The sequence below is a fragment of the Vicugna pacos genome, chromosome 19 (assembly GCF_048564905.1).
Source record: "Vicugna pacos chromosome 19, VicPac4, whole genome shotgun sequence".
NCBI lineage: Eukaryota > Metazoa > Chordata > Mammalia > Artiodactyla > Camelidae > Vicugna > Vicugna pacos.
This window is the reverse complement of record NC_133005.1, coordinates 32,031,504-32,050,371: the sequence shown is the minus strand read 5'-3', so window position 1 is coordinate 32,050,371 and position 18,868 is coordinate 32,031,504. Positions and strand designations below refer to the sequence as shown.

The 18,868-nt window shown below is 43.5% G+C and overlaps 1 protein-coding gene across 19 annotated transcripts in view; it reads left to right on the top strand.

The window, feature by feature from the left end:
* Positions 1-18,868, top strand: part of PTPRT (protein tyrosine phosphatase receptor type T) — a 1,148,549-nt gene that overhangs the window by 447,235 nt on the left and 682,446 nt on the right. The window contains exon 1 of one of the 19 annotated variants that reach the window (XM_072944257.1): positions 11,998-12,073. The exons of 17 other annotated variants lie outside the window; for them this stretch is intronic. The gene's annotated coding sequence lies outside the window, so the exon portion shown is untranslated. Of the gene's footprint in view, positions 1-11,997; positions 12,074-18,868 lie in introns of those variants that run through there. One more of the 19 variants, XM_072944256.1, reaches the window with a different exon arrangement.

The following is an 18,868-nucleotide window of genomic DNA, read 5'->3' as shown; positions in this document are numbered from 1 at the left end:
TTTTCTATTGTATTATTTAATTTCTCTGTTGCTTTATTTATTTTCTGTCTGAAAGATCTGTCTAGTGATGTTAATGCAGTGTTAAAATCTCCAACTATGATTGTATTCCCATCAATATCCCCCTTTATCTCTGTTAGTAATTGTTTTATGTATTTAGGTGCTCCTATATTGGGTGCATATATATTAACAAGTGTAATATCCTCATCTTGTATTACTCCTTTAATCATTATAAAATATCCTTCTTTATCTTTCTTTATGGCCTTTGTTTTCAAGTCTATTTTGTCTGAAATCAGTACTGCTACACCTGCTTTTTTGGCTTTTCCATTTGCATGGAATATCCTTTTCCATCCTTTCACTCTCAATCTGTATGTGTCCTTCTCCCTAAAGTGGGTCTCTTGTATGTAGCATATTGAAGGTTCTTGCTTTATTATACAGTCTGCCACTCTTTGTCTTTTGACTGGAGCATTTAGTCCACTAACGTTTACAGTAATTAATGATAGATGTGTGTTTATTGCCATGTTGAACTTATCTTTGCAGTTGATTTGGTATTTCCTCTTTGTTCCTTTCTTCTTCCTTTTGTGGTTTGGTAATTTTCCTTGGTATTATCATGGATTTTATTTAGTTTTTCTGACTCCCTTGTAAGTTTTTGGCTTGTGGTTACCCTTTTTTGTAAGTCTATTAGCCCATTACTATAACTGTTTTTTATTAAATTGATAGTAACATGATCTCAAACCCATCCTACTGAGAACAAAAAATTTTAAAAAGAAAGAAAAAAAATTATATATTTTCCTGCCTCCTTCTCCCACTGTCAGTGATTTAGATGTCTTCTTTTACAATTTTGTATTTATTTGTAATTTATGAGTTATCAACTTTCCAGTTGTGAGTTTCTCATTTCTGTAGCATCCTGCTGCTTTTCTATTTAGAGTAGACCTTTCAATATTTCTTTTAACATGGGTTTAGTGTTGCTAAACTCTCTTAGTTTTTTCTTGTCTGTGAAAATCTTTGTCTCCTTCTATCCTAAATGATAGCCTTGCTGGATAGTATCCTAGGCTGCATCTTTTTTTCATTCAGGACTTTGAATATATCTTGCCACTCCCTTCTGGCCTGTAGTGTTTGTGTAGAGAAGTCAGCTGAGAGCCTTATGGGGGTTCCCTTGTAACTCACTCTTTGCTTTTCTTTTGTTGCCTTTAGAATCTTTTTTTATCCTTGACTCTGGCCATCTTGATTATGACATGTCTTGGTGTGGGTCTATTTGGATTCTTCCTGTTTGGGACCCTCTGAGCTTCCTGTACTTGGATATCTGATTCCTTCTTTAAGTCTGGGAAGTTTTCAGTCATGATTTCTTCCAATACCTTTTCAATCCCCTTTGATCTTTCTTTCCCTTCTGGGACCCCTATTATGCGAAGATTGGCATGCTTTATATTATCCCATAAGTCCCTTATGCTATTTTCATTTGTTTTTATTTGTTTATCTTGTAGCTATTGTGACTGGGTGCTTTCTGTTGTCCTGTCTTCTTGGTCACTTATTCGTTCCTCTACATTATCTAGTCGGCTTTGCACAGCCTTTAGATCATTTCTCATCTCAGCCAGTGAGTTTACCAATTCTACTTGGCTCTTCATTATAGCTTCCATTTAATTTTTGACATATTTTATATCTCTAAACACTATCTCTTTTAGTTCCTTCAGTACTTTGATCACTCTTTTTTTGAAATCTTGATCTAGTAGGCTATCGATGTCTATTTCATTGATCGTTCTTTCAGGGGATTTCTCTTGTTTTTAAATGGGGATGGTTTCTCTGCTTCTTCATCTTGCTCCTACCTCTCTGGCACTGTGGTTTATGGAGTATCAGTTATCTATTGTGGTCCTTATGAAGTTTATTTATTTATCTATCTAATGCCTATGTAGGAATAACACTTAAAAAAAAGAGAGAGAGAAAGAAAGAGAATTTTAAAAGAAGGGAGAAAAAAAGGTTTGAAAACAGTGTATAATGAATAATAGAAGAGCAAGTTGAAGCAGAATAGCAATCGGGTTGAGACGTCTTTTAAAAACCTTTAAAAAAGGAGAAAAGAGGCAAAAATGTATTTGAACTCTGTGTATAATCAATAACAGGACATCAAAACCAAGAGAAATAGAAATGAAATGATGTGAATTTTTAAAAATAATAATAAAAATATTTTAAAAAATTTTAAAAGGAATTAAAACTGGGAGTATATATAATTGTTTAAGAAGTAGAAATTAAAAGGGTAATAGAAAATAGAACAGGTAAAAAGAGATTTAAAAAAAAAGGGGGGGTGGTGTTCTCCTGGAGACTGTGTGCTCTTAAAGCAAAGTCTTTCTGTCTTCGCCCTGTTTTGGAAGCTCAGCTTCCAAAGGCCCTCCGTTGGCGCCTTCGTTTGTGCTGCTCCCAGTGCCTGTCGGCAAGCAGATCGCTCCCCCTCCCAACACTGGGTCAGGTGCAGCTCTCCTTTGCTAAGGGCGGGCTGGTCACTTCCCCTCCAGATGCTACAGTCAGATGTTGCAGACTGGCCAGGTAGGAAGACAGGTCACGCGCCCTCCCAGCACCAGGGTCAGGGGCTGCATTCCTGCCGGAAAGGCAAGGGGTTCGCCTGCCCTGTCCCAGAGCCTGTCACTCCGCTGCTCTGTGTGGCTGCGTGCTCCGTAGGTGGGCTCAGGGAAGACCGAGAAACAGCCCCATCCCTGCTCCGGGCCAGAACCCACCTCCTTGTTTGTCTTGGCGGAGCAAGTTCTCTGAGGAACCAGGATGGAAATATCCTATCTGTCTCGGGCTGTAGACAAGTCTCTGTCTGGCCTTTGAGGCTGCTAAGTCCTTAGGTGCGAATGCGGGTTTCACTTTCGCCTCAGCCCTGGCCTGGGTGCTCAGTGCCAGAGGATATGGCAGCTGTGCCTGAGCCCCGCCTCTCTTCCCCCGAAAACTTTCCGCGGGTTTTCAGAGATGGGGGTATGCACCCTTCCCCCCAGGGCACATCAGCTGTGTTGTTTTATGCAGGGCCCAGGTTGTTCTGTCCTGTGCACCCACACCAATGGCGCGCAGCTCCCTGCAGTCCCCCGGGGCTGCCTCAGTGCAGCCATCCCGTCCTCCGCCTGGCTCGGGCAGCCTGGCCCAGCCCCAGCTGCTGGCCCGCGTCTCGGGCTGGGTGTCGCAGTGACCCTCTGTGCCCGTTTAACTTAATTCTGTCAGTCAAGGGCTGCTCTGTACAGATCTGAGCCTCGGAGGCTCCCCCTCCATCCCACTGGCCACTCCGTTGAAGAGGGGAGACCCAGTGAACAAGCGCCAGTCCTTCTTTGCCGCTGCCTCCCCGCAGGACCCGTCCTGCACTGTTTTGCCTTTTCTTCTTTCTTTTTTCCTTTTCTCCTACCAGATTTTTGGCATCTCTTATCTTTTGAAGAGGACGATGTTCTGTCGGAGTTCCGCAGGTGCTCTGGTTGGCTGAGTGGGTCTGTGGATGTGAGTCTTGGTGTATTTGTGGGAGCGGATGAGCTACAAGCGTCCTTCTACTCTGCTATCTTGGCCTCCTCCCCAGGTTTCTGTTGTCTTAAGTCACTCAGTTTGTGGTCATTTGTTGTGGCAGTCCTGGGAAACTGTTCCTGGGTCAATTACACATCAATAACCCGAACCCATGCCCTTTTCTACACTAGAACTCACACCAGAGTGCTGTAAGTATTGAAGCTTTTGCTTTTTTTTTTTTTTTTTAAAGAGAACTGGCATTTATTGCATGATCAGTTTAAGCGAGAATTGGGTTAGGCATTTTGCTGCACATTTCATCTAATATGCCACCACGCCATGAGTTCAGAGATATTTTCCCCTCTTTATTTTTGAGAAAACCAAGCCCCAGAGAGATGAAGTGACTGGTCCAAGGTCATGTAAATTACATATGAAAGAGGAGCCAGGTTGCAATCCCAGGCGAGAGAAACATATATGAAATATAGGGCGCCACCATCATCTAAACATCTTTTAGAATTATTTCTCCTTACAGTTGTGGTTTATGATTGCAAAAATAATGCACATTCATTGTAGAGAATGTGCAGAGTAGAGATGGCGATAAAAAATAAAAGTCGTATGTGCACATACACACTTACACAAATATCTATTTTTCTTTTTAATGCTATTTTTGAAAATTTTCCTGTGGCATTCCATATTCCTCAAAAGCATGCTTCCTAAAGTCTCCATAGTTTTCCATGATGATGACTGCTCCATGGTTTATGTTTAACCACCGTATTGTTGCATGTGTCAGTTCCTTCCAGTTACTCCCTTCTAAGTCTCACTGCAGTGAGTGTTCTTGTCCATAGGTCTCTGTGCTCATCTCCAAGAGAAGTTATCAAATCTGCTTTCGTATATCTGTCTGTTTCTGTCCTCCCTTGTGTACCAAACACAGAGTGGCTGTGTGTTATTTTCAAGATTTGAAGGAAGAATATCATCCATGTGTCAAACATGGAATCCTGGAAATTCTCCCATGAGGTGATATTGGAAAAAGAAAAGCTTTGTGAATTCTAAAGCCCTCAGTGCAAGTCAGGAACTGGCGATGGTCCCCTGAGGGCACTGCATTATGGCTCTCAGCTCAGTGGATGGAGACCTTCTGGGGACTAGCAGGAATTATGTTGTAAATAGTCATCAATTACAGAGAAGTTCAAGCACTGGCCAGTCACAGTGGATGTCAGCTGCAAAAAGCAGGATGGGATCATCAGTGCTTACTAGCAAGCCTCTTCATAGTCTGTGTGCCAAACTCCTTCTGTCCTCCTTGTGGGCTGGGGCACCATGTTATTTACATGTAACCCCAGAGCCTGGGATGTTGAAGGTGGTGAATGTTTGTTAAATGAATTGCTCTTGTTAGTAATTGAACATTCTCATGATATACAACCCCAGCATCTGTCTCCAGCCTCGGCCCCCTCTCCTGCCTTCTCCTCTTCCCTTTCCTCTTCTGCGTCATCATGCAAGAGACGCCTTCATGCTTTTGTTTTGGGAGTCCAGCCTCCAGCCCTGCTTCCTTATTGGGAGCGTTCTCATTGTGTGGGATCTTGGTGGAATGTGGAGCTTGCTGACAGGTGAAGGTGCCAGAAATTTACCACCTGGGTGTGCTGCACATGTGACCTGGCCCCAGCCAGTTGACCCTCTTACCCAAGACTTTCCGTCAGGGAAGTTTGAGCTGGCAGCCAGAGCTTGTGCGTCTGGTAGAGGGGTGGTGCCTGGACCATAAGCGGTTATAGTAAAGGAGGTTGCTGAACTGCCTGCTCCTTGGCCCCCAGGGACTTAGTTTCTGCTTCCTCTTCAAGTATCCTCCAGCTCCCTGTTTATCATGAGCCTCCCAATATTCTTCCAGAACATTCTCATTTTTGAGACAAATTGTCATAGTTGATTTTTCTTGTTTTCAACCACTAACCATGTAGGTCACACCATCATGCCTCTGTCTCGAAGGCATCTCCTGTTCCCCTTCCTCCTATTGACAGAGAATGTCACCTCCTCCAGGAGGCCCTCCCTTGACTCTTTTGTGTTTCTGCGGCTAAGTTCATTACATGTTTTCTCTGATTCCTTACTGAGGCTGTGAGCAACCTGGGGGCATGGGCTGCCTCTCTTGGGCTGAATTCCTCGTGCCCTGCATGGGGCTTAGAACAGGACAGTTGGTCCGTAAGTAGACTGAATTGCCATTAGGATTATTAGTGTTAGGAAAGCCAAGAGAGGAACGCTGTCAGGTAATTTTAGGAGAACCCAGTGAGGCTGCTTCTTTCTTTGGCATTTTCACAGGACCTGGGGTACCTACAGCTTTCATACCCTGAGTGCTTCCTCTCAGCTTGACCTCAGACTGTGGTCAGCTGATGAGGCTATGGCCTGGCTGGTCTTGGCTCTTCTGAGTGGAGTTGATTCTTGGGGAAAACAAAGGGACGCCTGGCACAGTCTCACACAGGTGTAGATCTGCTTGTGACCTATGTAATAGGCTCCCCATTGGAAAAATGTGACTCGTCCAAACTTGACCTACTGTTTCTTTAATGTTGTGCTTCCATAAAAATGATCTGGAAGTCTGGGCCTCTGAGTGCCCTTAGTTACGCGTGAGGTTATTGATTGGCTGAACGCTTCTGTTCCCACTTAGTCACTGTTGAGTCAATACATTTTTCTCTTCCCTCTTTAATGATAAAATATTACATATCCTTAAAGAAATGCTGAGTTTATACATAGAAGTTAACTCTCTCCACCTCCATTTCTGTTCTTTCAAATATCACTATCAACAGATTGATGTGTATCCAGAGAAGGGAGGGATGGTGGGAAGGAGAGAAGAGGAGGAAGAGGATGAGGGAAGGAGGGAGGGAGTCAGAGAGCATATGCGTGTATGGTAATAGTAACAATAATAGTAGGAAAGTGCTATTTATATAGTACTTATTGAATGGCAGGTACTATCCTAAAGACATTAAATGTATTAATTCATATGTTTATATATAACAGTCCTCTGATGGAGATACTGTGATCTGCATTTTACAGACTAGGGAACTGGAGGCACAGAAAGCTTAAAGGGCTTGCTGAGGCTCATAGTGAGCTTATGATGGAGCTGCGACTTGCCTATAGGAAGTGTGGGTTCTGACCCCGTGGTTCCCCCAGGAGGCACCACTCTGGTCCCTCCTTAGGATGCAGGTGGCGAATGGGATCGTGGTTCCCAGGCAGTTGGGTCCTCGGTCCCTTTTCAGACCACTGTACTCAGACCTAGTTTTCCCCTTCCAGGGCTGCATGCTGTTCCACTGTTTGGAGGCACCATGGTTATGTACTGACACCCAGGAAGTGGCAGTGGGAGAATAAAAGATAAAAGCCAAAATAGACCTCAAATGTCTGAAGAAAAGGCAAGATCTTTGCCTCCAAACAGCTCTCAAAAAAATTCTTACGGAGCATCCCGTATTATGAGATGGTCTCTTGGGTACTTTGAGATGACAGAATTAATTGGGGGAAACTAAGTATTGTTCTGGAGGACATGACCAAATAATGACGTGTGCTAAGGATGGTTTGGAAAAGCCATGAAGGATCTTTGCAGTGATCAGAGATGCATTTGTCAGATAAATGGGAAAACATGTCTGTTTGAATGCCCACCTAGATGCTTGCCTTGATGCTCAGTTTTCTGTGATATCATACCTGGATTCAGACAGTATTGTCTGCAGTATGAGTGTTAATCAAAGTTCCTATAGTATAAGGGAGTGGATAATAAACCACTATTTTTAAACTAACACATATATTCCACTTATCAGACAGTGTTCTAAGGACTTTACCTATTTTTAACTCATTTAATACTTCCACAGCACTGTGATCTGGGTGCTGTTACTACCCTTTCTTTACACATGAAGAAACTGAGGCCCTGAATGTTAAGGAACTCACCCCGAAGTTAGTACTGAACCGAGGAGCTGGGATTTGAACCCAGGCAGTCTGGCTTCAGAGTCTGTGCTCTGAACCACAGTCTGTTCTTAAGGTAATATATTATTTTATGAGACATGTGATTTTTAAATATGTAATTGTAATGAAATCATAGCTTAGACCCCATAGTGTTAATTTAGATACCATTTGACTAATTCATCTGTATGTTGAAAATTGTGTATACTGAAGCTGCCTGAAAACTTTTTTTGGGAGGTCTTTTTTGCTGGGAAAATGAGGGGCATGCACTGCTTCTAATCCCTGTGGTGTAGACCATCCCCTTGGTGCACCGCATTGACTAAACCCATCGTTGTCCACCTGAACACAGGCACATTAAGCCTGCGTGTTGTTCTGAATGGTTTGTCAGAAGGAGATGTTACGGATGCTCATGTATCGGGGACATCTCAGGGGACCACAGAGATGACCTCCTCATGCCTCCTCAGTCACCTGCTGCTTCCACGTCAGCCCCTCCCAGGCCAGCCCGAGAGAAAGGGAACCGTGGACATCATCACAGCGGTAGATGTGATGCCAGCCCGGAGCAGTGGGTCATGTTTTCACCGACTCTTCACCTCATGGAGCTGCTGCTCCGGGGGCTTAGGGCTCCTCCACGTGAACACATCGTTTTTGAATTTTGGATTGCCTTATGTTTAATGAGGAAACAGGTTTTCTTTATGCTTTGGCTACTGTAATAATTTGAATTATATGTTATGAGAGATCTGATTAGAAAAGAAAATTCTAGTTTAATACAAATATAATAACTTTTCATTTAGTGAATATAAGATGTCTTGTGTGATTCCATAAAATAGAATCCAATCACATAGAAAACCCAGTAATTCACTGTAGTCCCATTTAGGAATGTTTGAGACATGCAGTGTCCAATATGGTGGCCGCCACCACACTTGAAATGTGGCTGGTCCTTTACACATAAAATACACACCAGATTTCCAAGACTTGGTATGAAAAAAAAATAAAATACCTCATTTATAATTTTCCTATTAACTTTGTTGAGATGATTGTATTTTAGTTATACTGGGTTAGATAAAACAATTTATTAAAATTAATTTAACCCATTTTTACTTTTTTTTTAACGTGGCTAGGTGAAAATTTAAAATTGCATATGTGGCTCATGTTATATTTCTATTGTCCAGTGCTATCCTAGATTTTCATTGTTCCAGTTGTACCCCCACTCAGAGGGATGTGCTCCTTTGATGTTAATAACAGCTAACATTTACTGAGCACTTATTACGTGCCAGGCATTTTAGATATGTTTTCTTCTTTAGAGTTCACAACAACCCCACGTAGTGTAGGTACCATTGCATTCCCTGTTTTGCAGATGGGGAAACTGGGACACAAACAAACAGGTTAGGAAACTTGACCTTAGTCGCAGAGGTAATAAATAGCAAAGAAGGGATTTGAACTAAAGCCACCCAATTCAGTGGCTCATAATAATGTCTCCAAAACTTGCCAACTTGTGTCACACTGACACAGGGGACTTTTGTTCCTGTCTTGCTGGGCTGACTCAGCCCTGTAAGGCTGTTTCCCAACTAGAGTGGGCTGGAGCATTCCTCAGGCCCCCTGCCGCTGCTCTTCCTGTGGTTTCTCCATGTTTCTGGGGAGGCTACAGGAACATGGTGCGGCTGGGAGTGGATACTTTGGCTTCCACGAGGCCTTTTGGTTAGCCTGGTCCTCTGTCACATGGGTAGGGAGATGTACCTGAGCACCTGTCCCTGCTCTGCCACTAACCTGAGACTTTGGGCAGGCCAGCATCTTTTCTCTGTGCCTCAAGCAGCTTTTTCTATGAAACAGATCTGAAAGGAAGGAATCCTGGGTTTTAGCCCAGCTCTACCATTTACATGCTGTGTGACCTCAGGCCAAGCACCGTCCCTTCCTGGGCCTTATTTACCTTATATGTAAAATCCGGAGTCGATCTCCCCTGACTCTAGCATTCTTTGATTTGTAATTGATGACTCAAGAAGGAAAGGAGATATTTTTTAAATGTAGGAATTCAGTGATACGTTTACAAAATAGAACATCTGTGAAAACTCCCATGGTCCTAGCCCCTCTTCTGCCTATCTGTCAGTCATGGCAGCTGCTTCTGATTCCTGGACAGGGGGATTTGTCCCCGTGAGTGTGTGGAGACGGGAAACAGGGAAGATGAATCTCCCAGGTGAGCTGCCGGTCCTGACTCTGTTCTCAGACCGCCCCACAGAGCTGTAGTCATCTATGCCCATGACCCCTTAATATCACGGATATATCTTCAGATTTTATTTTCTCCCACTCACTGATTTGTGAGACATTGGGTCATTTACAAAAATGTCCTTTTTTTTCCCCCCTAAAACAGACCTCCTGTTCCTCCCTCACCCCCTTCTTAGTCCATCTTGGTCTTGCCACCGTGCTCTGTGCTAACACACCGTACTTCGGCTTGGGAAAGCGACAGTTACTCACCCAAACTATTTTTAAACTTTCCTCAAACCTTCCAGTTCTTTTAAAATTGCTTTCTTGACTAAGTGTTGTGCTCATCGTTAAGAAACTCAGGTTGCACTATCTCAGAATTTAAATCATTACTTGTTATCAGTGAAGCAACTAGTAAACACCACAGACAAACAAGTCTCCTCTGCCCTTGGTTAAGAGTCTCGAGTGTTTCCAAGGTTAGAGTGAGATTTATAGGTTGAAGAAGTCTTCTGAATTATAGCTGCTAAAACATGTAAGCAGGATGAGTCTATTAGCTGGGGTTTAAATGGGAAAATAGGAACCACCGTAGGTATTTCAGTCAGGAGGGTGTTTAATATTGGGTACTATAAACCTTCCAAATAGACTCTCATAAAACCTTGTGAAATGCTCATATACATAGTCAAATGATCTTCACCAACAAGGTGCCAAGACTACACAATTGAGAAAGGACAGTCTCTTCAAAAGACTGGGTTGGAAAAACTAGATATCCACATGCGAAAGAATGAAGTTGGACTCTTACTTTACACTGTAAAAATTAACTTGAAATGGATTAAATACCTGGATGTAAAACTGAAATGGCAAAACTTCTAGAAGAAAACATAAGGGGAAAGCGTCATAACATTGGACTTGGCTGTGATTTTTTTTTTTTTTTGGCTGTAACACCAAAAGCAGAGATAACAAAAGCAAAAATAGACAAATGGGACTACATCAGACTTAAAAACTTCCATCAAAGGAAGGAACGAAAGAAATCAAAGGAAACAACCAACAGAGTAAAAAGGTGACCTATGGATGGGAGAAAAATATTTACAAATCCTATGTCTACTAAAAGGTTAATATCCAGAATATCTGAAAGAGCCCATACAACCCCACAATTAAAAAAAGAAACAAAAAACAAATAATGATTGAAAAATGGGCAAAGGACTGGAATAGACTCTTCTAAAAAGAAGATAGAGAAATGGGCAACAGACATATGAAAAGATGTGGAACATTACTAATCATTAGAGAAAGGCAAGTGAAAACCGCAGTAAGATATCGCCTCACATCCATCAGGATGGCCGTAACAGTAATAGTAGTAACAATCACCATCATTATAATAAACAGAAAGTAACAGGTGTTGGTGAGGATTTTGAGAATCTAGAACCCTTGTGCACTGTTGGTGGGTCTGTAAAATGACAGAACCACTATGGAAAACAGTATGAAGTTTCCATTAAAAATTAGAGTTATAGTTACTAAATGATTCTGCCATCCCACTGCTGGGTATATGTCCAAAAGAACTGAAAGCAAGGTCTTGAAGAGAGATTTTCACATGCATGCTCATTGCAACATTATTCACAGTAGCCAGTAGGTGGAAGCAACCCAAATGTCCACTGACAGATGAATGGATAAAGAAAACATCCTGTATATGTACAATGGAATATTATTTAGCCTTTAAAAAAAGAAGGAAGTCCTGCCACATGCTACAACACAGGTGAACCCTGAGGACATTCTCCTAAGTGCAAAAAGCCAGGGAGGGGGAAGTGGGGAGTTGCTGTTCCATGGGTATAGAGTTTCAGGTTTGCAAGATGAAAGAGTTCTGGAGGTCTGTTGTACCACCGTGTGCATACAGTTAACACTACCAAACTGTACACTTAAAAATGATGAAGGTGGTAAACTTGATATGTTTTTACCACAATTACAAGGAAGGTGTATTTTTTAGGCTTCCTGCCCCAGTGATGTGTGAATGTGTTACCGACCCTTTCGAGTCAGGCGCCAGTAAGGGTCCTCCTGCCTGATGTTTGAGCCAACAGAACGAGCCTGAGTTCTGTTCAGAGGCAGAGGAATGTTTTATTCCCTGATGGAAGAATGGAGAGGGGCGAGGTCGGGCTCTAGAGCACACACTCCTCCAGACAGTCTGTGAGCTGGGCTCCTTTAAAGTGGGGGAGGGGGTGGAGTTCTTGCAGGTCGGGCGCAGCTGTGCGGGTCAAAGCTCCAGCAAGCGCAGCGCCTTGCCGCCATCTTGAGTTGCAGTGCCGTGCGCAGCAGCGTCTCTGCACACGGCCCGCTGCCGCCGTGCGGGACTGCGCAGCCTCTGCATGCGGCTCCGCAGGCGCCTGCCAAGCTGAGGTGCGGCTGGCCGCCATTTTGTACTAGGAGCTCCGCTCTGAAGTGCTGGGCGCAGGGCTTCTGCGTGCAGCCCCGTGTGAGCAAGTGAAACCAGACTAAGCACAATGGAGAAAAGAAAAAGGTTAGACTTCATTTTATTATCTAGACTCTATTTTTACTTCCCGGGAATTGTAAATGGGCTCAGCTGGTGAGGGGAGAGCCTAGAAGGGTGGGAGTGATGCAGACTACCAAGCCAGTTTCCAGTGCGTGTGTCCTCAGCGAGTAAGGGCCTTGGTGCTCTTTCTTTGTGGAAGAAGTTGTCGACTGAAATAAATGCACAACTTGAAACAGATGCGCAGCCTAAGAGTTGAGAGTTATGTTTTATTTGGTGGGAGAACTCGAGCCAGAATGACAGCCTCTCAGATTCCTCTGAGGGACTGCTCCGAAGAGGTGGGGGAGGAGCTAGGATATATAGGAGCTTTACCACAAGGACCAGGTAGTTGGAACAATGAAAGATTACTGGTTAACTGAAGAAAACCAGACATCTTAAGTTAAATAAATTAATGCTTTTGTATGTATGGGGGGAAGCAAACATTTCGGTTCATTGAATTCATTCCTTTGACAAGCATCCTGCTATTTAGGGGCAGTATCCTGTCCTTTCTTATTCTGAGTTCCTTCAGAGTGCACCATTGTTGAGTGGCTGTGGAGGCTGGGCTGCAGGCTTGTCTTCACTGGAGGGTGGCGGCAGTGGCTGACGACTTGATGGTTTCAGCATTCTTTGTTTACTGATACGGTTCCCAGTATTTTTGTTCACAAAGTGAATGGAGTGTGAATTTGGAAATCAGGCGGATGTGAGTTGGAATGCCTGTTCCACCAGTGACCAGCAGTCAAATCTGGGGCTGGCTTGGTGACCTCTGGACTGGGGTCAGGAGTCCCCATAGAATGAGAAGAGCAGAAGGCAGAGAGCAGAACTGACAATTCCCACTCTCTGGGGGATGGGCAGGGGGACTGGGGGCCTGAGTAGGAGATGTGGCCTGTCCAGGCTTGGGGCCCTCGGGTGCCTCTTCTTCGCCCACCTGCTGCTTCCAGCTTTACCTGCTTCGCTATTCTGTCCTTTGCTCTGTTCCCATATTCTTTCCTTTGCCTGGGGGACCACTCAGGTCTCAGAATTCCCTTTGTGCTTCCAGCCCCTGCTCCAGGCCATGCATCTAGAGAGCTTAATGCAAAGGAGATACGTGTAAAATTGCATTTGAAACTCCTCTTCCTCAATCAAATATAAGCACCATCAGGCTAGGAGTCAACTTTCCTGTTCATAGCTGTGTTCTCAGCCCCTAGACTTGGCCCTGTTACGCAATATGCTCTGAATTAATATTGAGTGAGTGAGTTCAGAGAGGATTGAAATGTTCAGCTACTTGGATACATGATTAAAGGAAACAAAATCTGAGGGGACTGAAACACAGGCTTTTGGTTTAAAGGACTGTGCCCTGTGGGTTTCCTGAGGGGTTCCCAACCTGCTATGTTGCTGATCAGCTGTGTGGCCTGGAGCAAATTGCTTAGCCTCTCTGGGCCCCAGTGGTTTTATGCATACAATGAAGGGCCTTAATTAAGTAACACCCTCATGATTCTAATTGTAACCACACAAGTTCTATGAGGCAGTTCTGCTTCTTCACAGTTTGTTCTGTTACTGCAACCAGGGACCTCAGGACACAGGGACAAGGAGAATCTAAAGTGCACGTGGGAATGAGGCAGGAGGGGCTTAGGGGAAGCCAGCCGGGGCAGGTGGAACACAGCAAGACTGTGGGTCACCCCTCATGTAGTTCCAACCTTTGAAAACTTAATCTCACTTTTCTTTGCTGGGTACTAGCAACAATTAGGAAGTGCATTTAAGACCCATGACGAATGAAACAATTACCTAATTTTGACCATTTCAAGCAAAATGTCAGCTTTACAATCCTGATTTTAAGGCTTTGCACTGAGTTTTTAGGCTTTGCAGTGTTGAAAATAATAACAGAAAGGTTATTTGCTTGAATAGAGGCTGCGTTCCTGCATTTGAAATAGAACGTCAATAACCTCTGTCCTTGATTCTCTGGGTAGTTGATTTTTACAAAGGCTACTAGAGCTGTACCCATGCACAGAGTTCATAGGCACTTCAGCCGGAGGGACATGCAGGCAGGACCTTAAGCAAAGCTATTTAGTGTTTCTGTGGTTCTGGGTTTTCTTTAACCTATGAAGTGAATGTAGTATGATTGGAGGATGTGGATATTAAATGAGATTTCATGAAAACATGAAACAAATGCCTGGTGCATGGGCACATGGTAAGTCCTCGCTGTAGCCCCGGTATGCCTCCTTACCGTCCCGTCTCAGCTGGGCCTTGTCATGGGGGTGCTGTGTTAGCCTGTCTCTGCTGAAGGAACACCTGAGGCTTTATGAGGCCCGAGTCCTGTGTGCGTGCATGTCTGTGTGCATGCACTCCACCAGATGATATGGCTGTGACACTGGTCACCCCAACTGGCCTTTCAAGCCTTTAGACCCTTTATTGTAAATGTGGTTGCCAGAGGTCTCTTGTTCAATGTGCTTTCCAGGTCCTTGAGTGACTGGGCCTGGCCATTTGACCCTGACCTGGGAGGGTCACATGAAAGGTCTCATTTGCCAATATCCTGAGAGCCAGACCCTGCTTGGGAAGGAGTCCTGACTCTGTAGGAAATGGACAGGAACAGCAGTGAGGGGAGGTGTCCCTCACTGGGACACCTTGGCCAGATGGCTGGACCCACTTTCTGAACCCACTTTAGCTTCTGACTCTCCCAGCTCTGCAGTTCCTCACTGCCACCTCTTTCCTGCCTCCCAGAGAGCTGGAGAGGTGGGCTGGACCCCAGGAGATGCCACTCCGTACCAGAGCTGTCACCTGTGACTATGATCCCCTTTAGGGCAAAATCAGCTCTTCTCACTTCTCTTTACCCATCATAATTAGGGGGTAGGAGATGAGATGAGGGTCTTGCCATCAATGACCCATCTACCACTTTCATCTTATTTAGGAAATGAAGTTAACACATCTGTAGGCATTTACGGCTGGATCCTGCCGATGAGTTATAAAATGACTCATTAATTCACGAGTGTTTGTGACCTGAAATCTGAATATCACTGTGGGCTTGGCTTCTATTTTCAGGAGAACGAAAACAACCACAGAGCTCAATCCCCAAACCCGAGGCTAGACCGTGCTTCCCCACTCTCACATCTAGAAAGATCACAGACAGAGGCATACTTGGCTGGAGCAGGGGTGTGAACCTGGAAAGTCAGCATTCTGCAAGGTAGACTCCAGAAGTAGGTCTCTTCAGTGATCACAGGTGCTGTGGGCACATCAGGTTTGCACACTTTTAAGATCATGCCCACTTCTTTTCTGCCAACGTAACTGTAGGGCTTCAGGCTTTGCCAGAGCTCAGGCACTGCCACATGGCACCATGGGCAATGCATGGGGTTTCCCATCACATGGATCCAGGTTTGAGCCCCACCCTTGCTGTTCACCAGCCTGTCACCGTGTATGACTGAGGACCTCTCTGAATCTCAGTCTCTTCTGCTGTGAAATGGGAATGGGAGTACGTGTCTGCCCTACGCTTTTCCTGTAAAAAGCAATCAAGACAGTGGATGTGAACCTGCTTTGAGAAGTCAGTGTCTCTGTACAGGTTAGTTGTTGCTGCTGTTATTGTGACCTTGATGAGCAGCTGGGCCCAAGCTTCCTGTTGCAAAGAAATGGAGTCTTCTCAGCTAAAAAGATCACCCTCTGCTTATCCACCCAGCCCCTTGAGTGAGGGCAGATTAGAACTGTTGTGTCTGTAAACCCAGCCGATATGGGCTGTAATATAGTAAATTATCACTTGTTTTGCAGTCTTGATGAGAAAAATAAATGCAATTGCACTCATGAATGTTGAAAAATGAAGAACAGCAATGTGGATTGGCACATTCGAGGTGCTTTTCCAAATGAAAAGCCATGTACAATGAATGCTAATGGGCTCCCTCCCTCTCCCTCTTGGCATGTGATGCAGTGTGATCTTTCTGAATTAAGGGAGCAGCTGTGCCAAGTGCCCTAGCCACAGGGGAGGTGGCCCTGAACAGCCTCCACAGTGGGAGACCCAGCAGGCAGACAGCAGTGTCCAGACCCAGAAGAGACCCAGTTTCCTAAAGCCGATCCAAGCTGGTCCTTGAGTGATCTCAGTGATGCTTCTCTGCTTGTGGAACCTGGCATCTCTCTGCAGTTCTGTCATTCTGTGCAGCAGACATTCACTGAGCACCTACTGTGTGCCAGGCTCAATGCCAGAAGCAGCAGAGATGAATCTCACATGTCCTGCCCCTGCCGACTAACCTCCACTATCACCAGGCCTGACTGGTGTAAGCTAGCCCCGTGCTGGCCGACACGGTGGCCACCAGCCACACGGGGCTATTGAGCACTTGAAATGTGGCCAGTCCAAATTGAGATGTGCTGTAAACGTAAAATGCACACCACATCTCAAAAGTGTAGTGTGTGTGTATATAAATAATCATTCATTTTTTAATATTTAACTGTTGAGAAGATATTCTTTGAGGTATATTGGGTTACATAAATACATTTAAAATAAATCTCACTTGTTTCTTTTTACTTTTTTTTTTTACTACGGCCACTGGAAAAGTTAAAACTACAAAACTGTGGCTTGCACTACATTTCTGTAGGACATCAGTGACCTGGCCCCCGCCTACCTGTTTGTTTATATCTTCTACCACACCCCTTTGGCTGGTGGCACTGCTGTCAGTTCATCTACCACACCAGGCTCTTTCATGCCTCAGGACCTTTGCACTTGCTGTTCTTGCTTCCTGGAAGGCTCTTCCCCAGTGTTTTCTCCACTGAAATGCCACTTTATATGACAAATGTTCTCTGATTCTCCTTTCTAAATAAACCTTTCCCCTTCTTGTTTGCCATCAAAACACTTTTTCCTAGTCACTGTTGTAATATTAGATATTTTACTATTAAATAATTGTTTGTGTATTTGTTTGCCGAAGAGAACTTCAGAGGCAGGGAGCTCATCTGTCTTTTTTTTTTTTCCCTTCTGTTCTAATCTCAGTGCCTACCACAGCAATTAGCATGTAGTTAGGTAACCAATTTTTTTTTTACATGAATGAAGGATTAAATGTCACATTAGTGTTGTGAAGGAGAAAAATATTCTGATCATTCTGACATGTTGCAAAGTTATTTAAAAATACTTAATAGTGGGCCCTAAATTATCAGTCATTAAGGAAGGTCTGGGTGAGCAGCATATGGTATACGAGGGGTACGATGAAGGGTTTGATGGAAAGAGAGGCAGGGTAGGATTAACAGAATCAGCAAGGCATGGCGAAGCATCAGGGAGCTGGCAAAGGTAGAGAGCTGTTACTACCCCAGGACGGAAGGGCAGCAGCAGGAATGGCGTTACACGACTGCCTGACAGCTAGTAGAAGAACACAACCACCACTAAAATTCACTCCTCCCGCCCTCTAGGCTTCTGCCAGCACCTGCCTTGGTCAAACTCAGCCAGAAGCAGAGGGTGAGGGAGGCTGGAAGATGCAGACCACAGAGGTTGGACCCTCAGAGAACAGAGCAGGGTGGGGACAGGTCATAGTAGGAGGGTGGGGAGCACAAACAACTCTCACTCTGAAATAGCATGGGAAGCGATTTTCTTAATGTGCTAGAGCATGTCTATTCCAAACTAACAACCCACGTCCTAAATATATAAGGGTGCTTGTGAACACTGTAGCATTCATCCAGGGGTTTCTAGTAACAGAACTGGAAGTACAATTATGGGAAAGGAAGAGGGGGAAGTTATTATTTGCAGAGGATATTATTAACTACCAAAAACCCTAGAGAAATAAATGAAAAACTATTAGGACCCATTAAGAGAATCTAGTAAAGTGACTAGTAAGGGAATAAATATACAAAATCAACAATTTCCTAAATTCTAGTGATAGCCAGTTCACAAACATAAGAGGATTCACTCTCTAAAAGTGACAAAAAATATAAAAGAGGAAGTAAGTTGAGATGCAACATAAAAGACCTTTAGAAGGAAACTATAAAGCAAAACAGAAAATAAATAAATAAGTGGACGTATCTCATTCCTAGATGGGAAGACTTGATATTTTTAAAGCTTGTCACCTAATTTAAAATATGTAATGTGAATTATAATAACAAATTTATAAGTAATATTATAAAATGATTTTAAAGTTTATCTGGAAAAATAAATGGTCACAGATCATGAAATAGATGTTGAAAGAGAATAGTGGGGGTAAAAAGATACATAGCTCAGTAGTAGAGTGCATGCTTAGCACGCACAAGGTGCTAGGTTCAATTCCCTGTACCTCAATTAAAAAAATGAAAACAAAACTTTAATTAAAAAAAGAGAATGGTGGGAGAAGTCTTAGAAGACTAATTCTGAGTTTTAGAACTATAACCTGGAATTAAAACTAATTAAATTACTGTCCAAATAGTGTATACCAGTCCAAGAATAGACAGATCAAAGTATGTCCTTAAAAGAGCGATGTGTGTGTGTTAGTTGTAGTTAAGCTTAACATTTCAATTAGTGAGATAAGTCAAGGTGAAATTGTAATGATGAATCACCAGGGAACAGTGTGGGCCAGTCAGGATAAGTCTTACTTTATTCTGTGTACCAAAATATATTTTAGATAATTGTAACACAGTCCAGTTAAGTATAAAAATTTGAACGTATCTAAGACATGAGATGCATATATAAATCTTTAAATAATCTTTGGGAGTAGGACAGTTTCTCTGATGTTATCATTAAAGATAGAAGCAATAAAGAAAAATATTTATGTATTTGTCCCTAAATACCATAAACAGGATGAAAAAAATCCACAGCAAAATGAGTTGTGATATTTGCAGTACATATACACAAAACAAACAGTTGACATCATTAATATCAAA